Here is a 14463-nt window from a genome sequence, read left to right as displayed (position 1 = left end):
TTTGTACATACATTGGTAGATGTCTATGAATTTTCTTGGGCTCAAGAAGATTCAATCACTTGACCTAGATGACAGAATCTTCTTTTTAGTGATTGACCAGGGACAGAATGCAGGTCACTTGGTTCCTGGACCAGGATTTGGGATGCTAGCCCATCTCCTGTCTGTATCCCCACCTCTGTGCTTGGTTGCAGCTCCATGCCATTCTTAAGGACAACCAGTTTCATTCTATCTTCATATGTTGATCTAAGCTTCTCCAGATCCATGAGACAATTTGCTGTGAGTAACTGACAGAATTGAGCCAAAATCTGCTGTCTTCAGACTTAAGTCTGATATAGATCCCGATTCCCAAAACTAAAAATGCCAAGCTGTGTAGAAAAGTATTCCACTCATTCATTCATTCATTCATTCATTCCTGCGTGTACTTATGGAGCCTCGAGTATGCATTGGCATTGTGCTGGGTGCCGGGGAACAAGTACACAGCAAAGTCTCAGACGTAGGCATGTAGAAATCAAGCTGCAAAACTAGGCACACTGTGATTAAGATCAGGGTACCTATGCTACAAGTAAGAGCTTAGAGGAGAACGTGCCTGTGTGCTGGGATAGTAAGAGAAGACTTCCTCAGGGCGAGTGGGTCTTGGAGGCAGAATCTGTGCTGAATCAAAGCTCAAGGGTATGGGATGAAACTGGCAGGTAGTGAGGTTCCACCGTACCAGATGCCACATACCACAGGTGATGAGGAGTATGGTCACTGCCAGTAGTAGCCCACACTATTGGGTTGTAAGGCATCACGGTCATTTACAGACCAGAGGAGATGATATGGGGACTATTGAAGAAAGGGATGAGGAGCAAAGAGAGGGGGTAGAGTTTGATTCTGTGCCACCATGAAGACATTACATTTCATACTATTTTATCAGGAACAGATGTTGGTATGAGTCAAATTGATTCAAATGCAAAAAACGCCAAATCTTAGATGTACTAAATTCTCTAAGCTTTGGGAAAACTGGAAATTTTACGATCTATTGATTTCAGTGCTCCATTGCTGTAGTAATCTTACCTAAGACGTGTATAATATAAAGTCTATTTTTCTTCTCATAAAACTTAAGGATAAAATGTATGAGGGAAGACAACATAGGGAATATTTTTGTAGAACTAGTAGTAAATTCAAGTTACCCTGCTGCACAGCTGGGCATGTTCATTGGCCTCGCTCCAACACGTTATAAAGGGAATGTGAGCAAATGCAGCGTTTGCTCCCTGGAGTTCATCAAAATCCAAATCTTTTACAATTCTTTTTATGTTGGCCCTAAAATGTTCCTTGACTGAAATAATCTTCCCCTCGATAGTGAAGAATGTCTCACAAGCTACAGACTAATTGGTCGACTTGACATTCCAGGTTCCCAATAGCTAATGCTAGCCCCCCTTTTTCTAGAACATGGACCTTATGGGTGATTTATGGTGGGAATGATTTAAGGTTCAATTGCCCTCCTTTTAACAACTCCTATAGTGCCTCTTACTCTGAATTGTACAGCATTTCCCATTCGGTTCCCTGTGCTCCAAATAATCTTCCTCTCCATTTTAGCGTGCTGACTTCTTCCTTGACTTTAAGACTCACCTTGGAAGAAAAATGAACATTTATTGATGCTTCGCATATAGCAGACACTGCAGCGGCCTTTGACATTGGTTATCTATGTAAAATGATCAACAGCTCTTTGAAGAAGGTGTTATTTTTGTGCCCCTCCCCAAATGTTTCATTTTACAATGAAGAAACCAAGGCTCAGAGAAGTTAAAGAAACTTGCCCCCTGCCACACGTGGTGGGATGTGAATTAGGGTGACTGAGGGGGCCTCAGTTTCCCCTCCTTTGAGGAAAGTCTCCATTATCTGGGGGTAGGAGTAGGCACCTGGCCCTCGTCAGACCAACAGAGTCATTCCTCGGGGGTTTTGCAACTGGAACTGGGGAGAGGGAGCTAATCTCTGTCTGATGGTTAAGCTGCACGTGAGGAAGAGCTCACTCCCAAAGCCAGTTTGGGAGAAGTGACGCTGACTCAGAGAGAGAGGTAGAGAAAAGAAAGAGCATGCTGGGGGCTTGTGAGTCCCTGGTGCCAGCTGTCTGTGATGTCCAGTGCCATCTCTGCTCTTCCCAGATGAGGCTATAAGCCTTCTAATAATGTCTCCCTTTTTTTCTCAAACTGGTTTGAGTTTCCGTCTTTTGCCATCAAGAGTCCTCATTCTCCTACTGAGCGGGACAGAGACCCAGATATGCTTTTTCTGTCTGTCATATGACGTGAGTGGAGGTTGTCTTTATCAGGGCTTCCTTGGCTTTGTCTCGTGGATAACCTGTAAGTGATTTCATCTGGTCACTCCCACCCCATGACCTTCTTACATTTGGAGAAACCAGGAAGAAGGGCAAGAGTTTGACAATACAAAACTGAATTCCATGCTGTGTCCACAACGGATGCTGTAGTCTGCGTCATGTGAGTTACCTGAACACAGAGACTAGTACTTTCGAATGATTAGATATGATAATAGAACATCTAACTGTAAACATGTTGAATAATGAGACGTTGAAGACTGAATCTAAATGAAGTCTTGGAAGAAAATCTGGAATTAAACTGTCTTTGAGTTAATAGGCAAGCAGACATCCAAGCTCATAGAGTATGCACAAGGCTAAATTGGTCCAGAGAGAGAAAAAACAAACATTCATCGGAAGGTTGGAGAACAGCAACAGCAGTGTGTGGAAGAAGGAGTGAAAGGCCAAGGCTTCGCTGTGCACATTCATCTGCCTGTGCAGGTCCTGAGAACTGAGGGACAGAACACACAAGGCTGGGGCCCCTCACTTCAAGGAGCTCTTGCTCTATTTTGACTCTTTGGGCAGCTGAAAAACATGGATTCGACAAGGCTCAGCGCTTGGAAGGTGGGAATGGAGAGACCTCAGTAGGCTGGACCTTTTCGGGCACCTCCCTTGACCTCGCTTGGCCCTGGGCTCCTCCTGGTAATATGAAGATAGTCACAGAAGCTGCCTGCCAGCTCTAAAATGCAATCACTCTGTGAGGGGGAATGGAAAGGGAAGGAGAGCACGTGCAGCTCTCTAACGGAATCTCGGGTGAGATCTGCTTAGATCATGTGTGTCTTCTGGAAAAGTCAGAGGAGACTCAATTAGCGTTGTTGCTTCTCTGCTCGCTTGCAGCTGATGGAGGAAATACGCGAATGGGAGCCAGAGACAGTGTGACTCCTGTTATTTTCCATGACTGAGTTGTCTTTGTCATCTGCTTTTAATTAAAATGAAAAAAATTTTCTCCCTATCCTCACCCCTGGCCCTTTATAAGGACTAAAATCAAATCTAAAAATAACAGGAGGGGGCAGGCTGAAACTGACAGACAGGGAAACCCTGGAAAATCAGAAGTGGAGCGTGGAGGAGTTTTAGCTCGAAGCAGCTGCACAGGAATGGCCTGAGATGGAATAGATGGCACCGTATATGAGATCACCCTTGTGACCTCACGACAACAGTTCGGATTTGGGCTTCTGGCTCTCAGTGGAAAGCGGCTGCTTCTTTCTGTGGTAGAGGAGAAAGAAATGCAGAAAGATGAGTGTTTACTTATGAACAGAGGGAGAAAGTAGCATCTATAACAGGTACTGGGGCAAGTCTGAGTCTGCTTTTTAGAAAAACGGGCTATGAATTGAATTCAGTGAGTGGGCTGGCGAGGAGCCAGGAGGCCAGCCAAGGACAGGATCGTTTCCTGAGGGAGCTGGTGTCTGGGCATGAGCTCCCTGGGAGGAGGGTCCTGGAAGTGAGTCCTGGCTGCATAGGGATTACCAGCAATTGTCTTTCCAGAATGCCCACGAACGTGCCTGGGAAGAGGAGGAGAGGTATGGTGAGGTGGGCCAGAGAAGGTGGTGTTTCTGGAGGTAGAAGGCACCTCCTAGAGGATTTCTGGGTCTGTGTGACTAAATTTATGTGTCCTTCCCCAGGGTCGGAAAGTAGGGCTTGCTGCAGAATGTGCAGAACATTTATAAGGGAAATACCTGGTCCAGGCAGCTTAGAAGCAACACCAGCCAAAGTTATTGGATTCATCAGGATGCTGTAGAAAGAAAGCTTAGTGGTTTAACGCAGCAACCCTCCTATCTAGGTCCTGTTACAGGTTCCACTCAAGCTGGCGGAGGCTCTGCTCCACACAGTCATTTAGAAACCCGCAATAACAGAGGCTCTACCATCTTGTAGCTGCACCATCTGGCGTGCATTGCCTCCTCATCACCCTGGAGGATCCCACCTGGGCTTTTCTGTGCTTCATCCCAGAAATGACACTCCCTTCTCCTCACAGCCCCTTGGTCAGGACTAGGCACACGAGCATGCCCCACTGCAAGGGAGCTAAGACTTGAGAAGTCTTCTGTGAGCCCCAATCAAGGAATAGTGAGTCTTCACCAGGCACGTGGCATTGATCACTGGGCACTGCTGGAGGCGTGACAGATCAATGGGCAGTTTAGCATGATCTCCAACAATACAGAAGAGATGGAGGGATGGGTAACATTAGGAATGTGCACTTGCAAGTACAGTTCAGTGTTCCCAGAAGTTTGTTGGTAGGCATCAACTGGCCATTTGGCAGGTGACATTTTGGTCGAGTGGTTGTGTGTTAAAGGGGCAGGAATCCAGGTTAGAATAACTCCCATGATGTTGTTTTGGTGAACACTCCTGGAAACGCACATAGTTATTGTAGGGGATTAGAGTGTTTGCCTTTTTGCGTGCGTGTGTGAATGCTTACTCAAGAGCATGAAAAGTAACAAAGTCCTGTTTTTACGAACAGCATATTGTTTCAGTTATTTTGGGTTAATATTGATTGCATATCCATATGACGTGACACTCTGTGGACCTCTTGTTCCCCTTTCCCCCAAAACAAAGAAGTAGAGGAGGAACTTAAATATAAGAGCAGAGATGAAAACTTCAACTAAATGACTCTTCAAAGAAATCAAGTGCTCTCTGTGCAACGGAAATCCCATGAGAGTGCATGGTGGTACAAAGCGTGTAAGCTCACCTAATTTACAGTTGCACGTTTCTAGCTAGAAGGCTTTGCCAGTGTTCCAAATGTTATAGTAATTTCAATGTTCTTTACATCATCCTTGGATAAAAAAATAAAGCAGTGATTGAGACATTCCACCATTTGGTTCTTTGGGTTGTTTTATCAATTAGTAAGCAAGTTTTCTACATATCACGTCACACCCTTCTGATGATTATGCATTGATGGTACCTGGTGAATTTAGTCTCAGTGAATCTGTTTTGTTTTTGAGGAAGATTAGCCCTGAGCTAACATCCACCGCCAATCCTCCTCTTTTTGCTGAGGAAGATTGGCCCTGAGCTAACATCTGTGCCAATCTTCCTCTACTTTTATAAGTGGGATGCTTGCCACAGTGTGGCTTGATAAGCAGTGCATAGGTCCGTGCTGGGATCTGAACCGGCGAACCCTGGGCTGCAGAAGCGGAGTGTGTGAACTTAACCGCTATGCCACCAGGCTGGCCCCAATCAGTGAATCTTTTTTCTTTTTTTTTAAAGTTAAACATTTAGCAAATATTTGTTGTTTTGTTTTGCTGAATTAACGCATTTACTATTTTTCTCACTACTTAGAAAATTCCTCTAACATTCAGTTAAAGCGGATAATGAACATGATCACTTCTTATTTTGTCATACGACTTTATAAACGTCACAATAATTCTTCCAACACGCATTTATTGAATACATCCTTCATGGAAGACTTAAAACAATGGATCCTCAGCGAGGAGAGAAAGACTTTGAGACACAGGGCAAATCTTGTTTAAACTGTCAACATTTACCACGAGGAAATCAATCACAGTCTAAAGAATGCCAAGTTGCTACCTTCCTTAGGAAGCCTGAGTATTCCTGACGGGGTCACATCACCGGGAGGCTGATGCCCATGAGGGGACACTCTCTTTCTTCCCACAGCGTGCCACACCGAGCACCTTTCCTTTGGCGTTGGAGTGGAGGCTGGTTCTAAGATGACTCTCAGCCAAGCTTTCTAAGAAACTTGAAAGATCACCAAGGGGTTGATGGGCTGAAAAGCAGAGGTCACCAACATCGACACATTTTATGGTTAGTATCAAGAAATAAAATTTAGGGGCCGCCCCATGGCGCAGCGGTTAAGTTCCCACGTTCCACTTCTCGGCGGCCTGGGGTTTGCTGGTTCGGATCCCTGGTGCGGACAAGGCACCGCTTGGCAAAAGCTATGCTGTGGTAGGCGTCCTACATATTAAGTGGAGGAAGATGGGCACAGATCTTAGCTCAGGGCCAGTCTTCCTCGGCAAAAAGAGGAGGAATAGCAGCAGTTAGCTCAGGGCTAATCTTCCTAAAAAAAAAAGAAGCTTATGGTGGGCCGGCTGGTGACCCAGTGGTTAAGCTGGGGCGCTCCACTTTGAGCCTCAGGTTTCGCTGGTTCAGATCCTGAGCTGGGACCTAGTTCCGCTCATCAAGCCACGCTGAAGTGGCGTCCCACATAGCAGAACTAGAAGGACCTACAACTAGAATGTACTGGGGGGCTTTGGGGAGAAAAAGAAGAAAAGATTGGCAACAAATGTTAGCTCAAGTGCCAGTATTAAAAATAAAAAAGAAAGAAAGAAAATTTAAAAAATGATGGGAACGCTCTCAACCCTTCTCACATCACGGTCCTGACAAAACCACAATATTTGAGCAGCACCGCTGGGGGAGGTGTTGTGTAGTGTGGCCACTCTAGATGGTGCTCCGGAGGCAGAGGCTACAACACAGTCTCACAGCTCAAAATGACAATTAGGAATTTAGGGTGTTTCCAGAGACAGCTATACGAATCCTGTTCAAATATAATTCCAACTATACTAAGAAACAGGTTCAAAGTTTTCTCTCTACAGGAACTGGTGGACCACCAGCTCTTGGCCTACCTGTCGCACACTCACGGCCTGCAGTGAGCTGACCCACATGACCCCTGAGGCTCTGCTGGGATGGGGGTCAGGAGGGTGGGGATCTTTGTTTCAGCTCTGCCTCTAACTAGCTGTGTAATTCCAGCTAATCTAAAGACTCTTTTTCATCACCTGTAAAATCAGTAGTCTGATGATTTTTAAGGATCAGAGTGTTGAAACTGCATGATAACCAATGTTCTTCAGAGGGCTGCGTGTAAATTCAGTGAATTTTTTTTTTAAGAGAATAGCCGGATTTGACATGTCAGGTGGTCTTGGCACATTCCTTGTTGATTTTCATAAAGGTTCAGTAAAGAGATCTCCAACTGCCAAGAATACTCAATAGGGAAAGGATAGTCTCTTCACTTTTCCCAAATTGAAGTATTGGGAAGATTGGATATCCACATGCAAAAGAATGAAATTGGACCTCTATCTTACACCACTCACAAAAATTAACTAGAAATGGATTAAAGCCTTAAACGTAAGAACTGAAACTGTAAAACTCCTAGAAGAAACCACAGGGAAAAAGTTCCTTGACATTCATCTTGGCAATGATATTTTGGATATGACACCAAAAGTACAAGCAACAAAAGCAAAACCCAACAAACCGGACTACATGAAACTGAAAAGTTTCTGCACAACAAAAGAAACAATCAAAAAGATGAAAAGGCAACCTATGGAATGGGAGAAGATATATAACATCTGATAAGGAGTTAAAATCCCAAACATATAAGAAACTCATACAACTCAATAGAAAAAAAGAAAGAATCTGATTAAAAAATGGGCAGAGGACTTAAATAGACATTTTTCCAAAGAAGACTTACAGATGGCCAACAAGTACATGAAAAGGTGCTCAGCATCACTAAGGATCAGGGAAATGCAAATCACAACCACAATGAGATATCACCTCACACCTGTGAGAATGGCTATTATCAAAAAGACAAGTGATAACAAATGCTGGTGAGGATACGGAGAAAAGGGAACACTTGTGCACTGTTGATGAGAATGTAAATTGGTGCAGCCACTATGGAAAATAGAATGGAGGTTCCTCAAAAAATTAAAAATAGAACTACCATAGGATCCAGCTATCCCACTTCTGGGTATACATACAAAGGAGATGAAGTCACTATCTCAAAGATATCTGCACTCCCGTATTCATTGCAGCATTATCCATGATAGCCAAGACATGGGAACAACCTAAGTGTTCATCAATGGATGACTGGATAAAGAAAACATGGCATATATACAACGGCATATCATTCAGTCATGAAAAAGAAGGAAATCATGCTATTTGCGATTACATGCATGGACCTTGAGGGCATTATGATGAGTGAGATAAATCAGACAAAGAAAGACAAATACCATGTGATTTCACTTAATAGGTGGAATCTAAAAACATGAAACTCATAGAAACAGTAGAATGGTGGTTCCCCGGGGCTGGGGTGGGAGAAATGGGGAGATGTTGGTCAAAGGGTACAAACTTCCAGTTGAACGATGACGTTCCAGGGAAGTAACGTACGGCATGGTGACTATAGTTAACAACACTCTGTTGTATACTTGAAAGTTCTGTGAGAGTAGAGCCTTAATGTTCTCACCATACCAACAACAACAAAATGGTAATTATGTGAGGGGAAGGATGTGTTAACTAACCTTATTGTGGTAAACATTTCACAATACGTACATGTATCAAACCATCCCATTGCACACCTTAAACTTACACAATGTTATAAGTCAATTATATCTCAATAAAGCCAGAAAATAAAGGTCTTCAGCTGTCAATCAAGCCTGGCCACGTTGTGCCCTGCACAGGTCTTCTCCTGGCCTCATTGGTGGCCCTGAAGGCAGAGAAAGGCTCTTCTCAGCTGTGACTGAAGAAACCAAGCACCAAGTGGCATTAACTAAAGGTTTGTTTTGAGAGAATCAAGGTGACGGTTGGGAGAGTGCCAGGAAGCGCGGGGTTGGCGCTAACCTGATTTCCTGGTTAGATCCAGCCCTCGGTTTCCATCGCAATGAGCTGGACCTTCACTGTTTGTGCTCAGGGCAAGGTACTTGCTCAGATGCATGGAGTGCCAGGTCATTGTTGAGATTTGGCAAGGATTTGGTAATCTGATACCTTCATTTATGCTTTTAAGTAGGGCGGAAGTTAACACCTAACTACCTTTTCCAACTCAAACTAAAAACCACTTCCCCCAGGGGCTGGCCCCGTGGCCGAGTGGTTGGGTTCGCGCGCTCCGCTGCAGGCGGCCCAGTGTTTCGTTGGTTCGAATCCTGGGCGCGGACATGGCACTGCTCATCGGACCACGCTGAGGCGGCGTCCCGCATGCCACGGCTGGAGGGACCCACAGCGAAGAATATACGGCTGTGTACCCGGGGGCTTTGGGGAGAAAAAGGAAAAAATAAAATCTTTAAAAAAAAAAAAAAAAAACCACTTCCCCCAGAACATGTGAAATGAAAACATGACACATGTTTTTCCTTGAGCACTGTGCACCATACTCTATTGCTCCAGATTCTTTTGTTTGGCCTGCTCAGCCTGCAGCCTTCCCCATTTCGGATGACGGCAACTCCATCTTTCCAGTCACTCAGGCCAAAAACCTTGTCATCCACATTCAACCAGCCAGGGAATCCTCTTGGCTCTCCCTTCACTCACTATCCAGAATCCAGCCTCTGCTCACCACTGCCACTGCTACCATCTGCTCCAAGACCCCATCATCTCTTGGCTGGACTCTTCCAACAATCTCCTAAACTGCTCCCTCTGTAGCTGCCCATCCTTGACACTACAGCCGGAGTGGTCCTGTTATAACACGTCAGACCACACTACGCCCTCTCTGCTTGCCATCTCACTCAAAGGCAAAGCGAAAATTCTAGCTGTGCTCTGTAAGGTCCAAAAGGGTCTGGCCCTGTGCTGACTCTCCAGCCAACTCTCTTACTCCTCTTGTTTATTCCTCTCCAGTCACACATGACTCCTTGTTCCTCAAGCAGGCGGGGCACACTCCTGCCCCAGGGCCTCGCACTGGCTCTTTATTCTGCCTGCAACGCTCTTCCCTCAGATAACTGCCTAGCTTGCTACCTCATCTCCTTGGGTCTTGATTTAATGTCACCTTCTCAGGGTGGCCTACTTGGGCTCCACTATCTAAAAGTGCAAACTACTGATATTGTCTTTATATTCCTCCTTCCTGCTTTATATTCCTCCATAAAACTTACACCATCTAGCATCCTACATTTTTTTACTTATTTGATTTATTTTCTTTCCCCTTAGAATGTAAGCTTCTTGGAGGCAGGGACTGTTGCCTGTTTCTTTTGCTGTGGTGTCCCCGGCAGCTAGGAGAGTGCCTGGCACATGGAAGGTGCTTAGCAATGACCGGATGGTGGGAGAACACTGCCCCGAGGCCACAAATATGAGACAGAAACACTCTCCTGTAGGAGGGTATGTAAGCAAATCAGCTTCCAGCTCCTTTGGGAGAAGATTATGGAATCGTCCCATTCCATTTCTCATCTGGACTTTGATATCTAGACTGTGTCTAGGACTGTTGCCCCAGGCTTGAATCCTTCTCTTTCTCCAGAGGTTTATGTCTTGATGAGAAGCAGGGTAAGGAGACTGTAGACCTAACTGACTTTGAGGCTTGAACTCAGCTTTGGGGTTGGGTATTTTGCCTTTGGGAACAGTGCTTCTGACCCTCTCACGTGCGCACAAATCGCCTGGGGGTCTTGCTCTTGGTTTCCCACTTAGTCCTTGCATCTTCCTGACCTTCCTGCCCTTGTTTCCCATTTCTGCCACCATGCTAGTCCCGTGGCCTTGATGACAGAGTTTGACATTTCTAGCTTTGACCCTTGGCACCCAAAGGATACTTATTCCCTCGTTTTCAGCTCTTTCTACTCTAGATCATTCTGGGGTCTCTCACTCACTGAACCCCAGCCTGCAATGACCTCATGCCAATGTCAGGTGGACTGGCCAGCTCTGCTTGGCCCTGTTCCCTCAGGGAGGATTGGATAGTGGTGCATGATAATAAAAATGGTGATGATTTATATTAGTTGAGCCCTTACTATCGTCTTGAGTGGTTTAAATGGATTGTGTCATTTTATTTTAATTGCAAATCTGCAACGTTTCCTCACCTCGTTTTGGAGGTGAGGAAAGTAAGGCTCAGTGAGGTTAAACTCAAAACCACACATGTAGTTGAAGGGGATCAGAATATGCTACCCCCAAGTAGGCCACTTTGGCATAAGGATTATTTTGAGTTGAAGGCAATTGAGAATCAGCAGATGCAGGAAGAATTCCCTGCCCTCTCTTTATCTGCCTAAGAGCAGGGCATACATTTCCCTTTGTGAAGGTGGCCTCCCATGCCACCAGGAAGGGAAGAAAAAGATGAGGAGTTGACATCAAGAGAGGCTTGCACAAAGAGAACTTAATAAAATAACTTATCTTCCACTGGTTCCCAAATATATTTCCTGGTCGTTTCCCCATGATTGATCCTCTCTTGAAACCCAAACCCCCTTTCTTTTGTTAAAACAGTATATAAGCTTCTGAGTCTGACCACTCTTCTGAGTTTCACTTCTTTTCTGTGAACTTCTATGCATAAAAATATTAACAAAAGTTAATACTTTGTTCTGTTAATCTGTCTTTTGTTGGTGTAAGTCACAGGCTCTAGGCACTGAACCTAAGTGGGTACAAGAAAATTTTTTCTCCCCAACATGGTACATGTGATTCAGTTCATGGTCCCCAGGAAAATCTTCTCCTGCTTTGGTAGCACCTGTCTTCTCTCTCCCCTGCCCCTGCCACTGCCTTAACCCAGACTCTCACCAGCTCATTCAACTATAAATGCAGGAGTTTCCCAATGGCTCAGTGTCCCCGCCCTCAGGCCCTTTTCCTTTGACCCACTCTCCACACTGCTGCCAGGGAGCTTGCCAGAAGGCAGGTCTGAGCATGCTGAGCCGCCAGTCTCCTCTGTGAAGCCCTTCAGCGGCTCTTCCCATCAATGGGAGAAAGTCCCCATACCTGTCCCACTCTTACCAGACTTCCTTTCTCGGAACGTTCTGGGCTCCTTTGACACATGCTTTCTCTCCTGTCCAGATTTTCCTCTCTCAAACTTGGCCATCTTCACAGATGATCTATTGAACTCACCTTTCCAGGCTCGTGTTGAACAGTACTTCTTCTGTGAGACGTCTCCCAGGGTGAGTTAGTCACTTCCTGCCCTGTGCTCCTTGTCTGTGACTCTCCCAGAGCCCTTGCGACATTGCATTTTAATGATCTGTTTACACGCCTGTCTCTCCCGGCACCCCAGCCTGTGTGCTTCTTGAGGACAAGGACCACAATGTACTCATCTGTGCCCCTGACACCCAGCCCAGAGGGCGGGAAGGAGCCATGCAAACATTTAATAAACAAGAGGCTGACAACTGGCTTTACTCTAAGTGATAAAAATATTGGCTCTTTTTGTCCCAATCCAGCTAACTTATTTTCTCTTAGAATTATAATATTTTAGAACTGGAAAACACCTTAAAGTTTATTTACCCCAATCCTATCATTTTTATAGCCAAGGAAAGGAAGGCCCAGAGGAGTGAAGTCACTCGCCTGAGGTCATGGCTATCCTCCAGCTCCTCTGGGTCTGTGTCATTTGGTTGTGGTGTCCAACACTGAATGGAAGAGCCCTTTATACTGGCTCCTGGTATTGCCCAATGATGTCTGTGTGATGAAGGAAATAGCCATTTCCACTAATAACACGTTTACGGTACTTTCATTTAGTGCCTGGGCACTGCTGACATTGCTGAATTAGAACAATTCTAGAGCATTTATTTTTATGTGGGAAGGTCATTAACGGCTCTCTAAAATTATTAACGTAGCCTATTATAAATGACGAGAAAAAGAACCCTTCAATGTTTTGTTTTACTTCCAGAAAGACCTACTTGAATATCAAAGAATGCTAGAAATGGAAAAAAAAGTCACGTGATGTCACTATAGAAGTATTCCTTTTTAATTGGGAAAAGCTAAAAATGTACTATATCAATTTACTTTTTCAAGATTTATTGAGGTATAATTGACAAATAAAAACTGTATATATTTAATGTGTACAACATGATGTTTTGATATACGTATACATTGTGAAATGATTACCACAACCAAGCTAATTAACATGTCCATCCCCTCACATGGTTACCTTTTTTTTTTTTTGTGGTGAGGACATTTGACAACATTTAGCAAATTTCAAGTATAGAATGCAATATTATTAACTAGTCACCATGCCGCACCTTAGATCTCCAGCACTTAGTTGTAATTGAAACTGCATAATTAAAACTTTGTACCCGTTGACCAACATCTCCTTATTCCCCCTGCGCCCCAGCATTATTCCTTTTCATGTTACATCACTATTAATGATTCATACGATTACAATTTTATTTTGGAGGAAACAAGGGCTTTGATATAAAATAATTTACCTTGATCTCTGGCACTTTAAATGTCAACCAAGGCAAAAATCTTACCTGGCAAAGACTGTGGAGTCTTTACCATAATTGCCCCATAAATGGGGTGAGCAGTTATTATTTTTTTGCTTAGTACTCCTTCTTCCTTCTGAGACTGTATTTCGGGAAGGTGCTGGTCTAATAAATGATTCGAAAGGGAGTTGCATTTTTTTTATTTGACCTCAACTCCCTGGCATTGTGCTTGTCACTGGGCGAGAAGTTGGCACGAGCTGGGCGAACGAACCGCAGTGCCATATTCCCTGGCAACAATGATTGGTCTGAGAATGGGCGTGTCCTAAATTAGACCAATCAGCATCTTTCCTGGGCATTTACAAAAACAGAGGTTAGGAGGAGAGAAGGAGAGTTTCTTTACTCTCTTGCCTTGATGCTGGGAAGATGCAAATAGATGAACCGTAAGTAGCTCTGGTTATAGCCGGTAGATAAAGGCGATCTTCGAGAATAAAGCCCGCCGGCAGAGAGGAGAGAGGAGGAGAGGGGAAAGAGAGGGAGGAGAGAGAGGCGTGACAGCGTTAAAGCCCTGGTTCAGTTGGTCATGAGGCGCCCCTCTTCCTGTGGTCTGGTATCAGCCAATGATAAATATTTTTTTCTTTTTTTGCTGGTTTGTATTTTGAAGCTTTGCAACGAATCATTCAAAAACTTCGAAGACATGCAGATTTTGTTTTGCTTTGTTAGATGAACAAGTTAAGCAAATATGCCTCTCTTGCCTAGAATGCAGATCATATCATCTGTATGAGACAGACATTTACAAGCATGCTATCGTATTTTTTCCTAAGTTCTCTCCTACTTCAACATCTACTCTATATCCTTTATGTAATAGGAAATGAGAAAAATAAAGTTCCAGAAATGTGTCTAGCCACCTGGCTAAGCTCATCGAACTGCCAGGCGGACTTTAATCTGAAAAATTTCTTTTCAAATTAATCAGTTTGATACAAAACTTTTTCTTGAAATGCTTTATAGATCAGAGAAGAGCTGGCTGTCTTGAGAAGCAGCCTATTTATAGCAGTTAATGCCTTTGAAAAAAGTTTGTCTAGAGCATATGCTCAAAAGTGGTAATAAAACACTTGATAGGTA

The 14463-nt window shown here is 44.3% G+C and overlaps 1 long non-coding RNA gene across 1 annotated transcript; it reads right to left on the bottom strand.

The window, feature by feature from the left end:
- Positions 1 to 2565: 2565 nt before the first annotated feature.
- On the bottom strand, positions 2566 to 12054 carry LOC124238372 (uncharacterized). Its single transcript, XR_006888298.1, has 3 exons — positions 11930 to 12054; positions 4018 to 4073; positions 2566 to 3547 (listed from the first exon to the last, which is right to left on the bottom strand). It is a non-coding gene; the product is annotated as an uncharacterized LOC124238372 (long non-coding RNA).
- Between the last annotated feature and the right edge of the window lie 2409 nt (positions 12055 to 14463).

The sequence above is a fragment of the Equus quagga genome, chromosome 4 (genome assembly GCF_021613505.1).
Source record: "Equus quagga isolate Etosha38 chromosome 4, UCLA_HA_Equagga_1.0, whole genome shotgun sequence".
NCBI lineage: Eukaryota > Metazoa > Chordata > Mammalia > Perissodactyla > Equidae > Equus > Equus quagga.
Note: the sequence above shows the minus strand (reverse complement) of the source record. Positions and strands in the feature narration are given on the sequence as shown.